Source organism: Cryptotermes secundus, unplaced genomic scaffold (genome assembly GCF_002891405.2).
Source record: "Cryptotermes secundus unplaced genomic scaffold, Csec_1.0 scaffold4367, whole genome shotgun sequence".
In the NCBI taxonomy this organism is placed as follows: Eukaryota; Metazoa; Arthropoda; class Insecta; order Blattodea; family Kalotermitidae; genus Cryptotermes; species Cryptotermes secundus.
The window spans coordinates 2122-2479 of record NW_019723027.1 but is presented as its reverse complement, the minus strand read 5'-3'; positions in this window follow the sequence as shown (position 1 = coordinate 2479).

Genomic DNA, 358 nt, shown 5'->3' with positions numbered 1-358 from the left:
AATAAGAAAACGGAAGGCTAATTGGATTGGTCATGTTTTATGCAGAAACTGCCTTCTAAAAGAAGTTCTTGAAGGAAAGATAGAGGGGCGGATAGAAGTGACAAGAAGACGAGGAAGAAGACGTAAGATGATGCTGGATGACCTTGGGGACAGAAGAGGATACTGTCATTTGAAGGAGAAAGCTCTAGATCGCATTAAGTGGAGGAATTGTTTTGGAAGAGACTGTGGACCTGTCATCTGACAGATTACTGATGATGATGATGATGATGACCAAAGATAATTAATATTTCACTTCTGTAAAATGTACTTTACTAGAGAATTCTTTACTCTCTGGGGGAAAAGCAACCTCCCAACATAT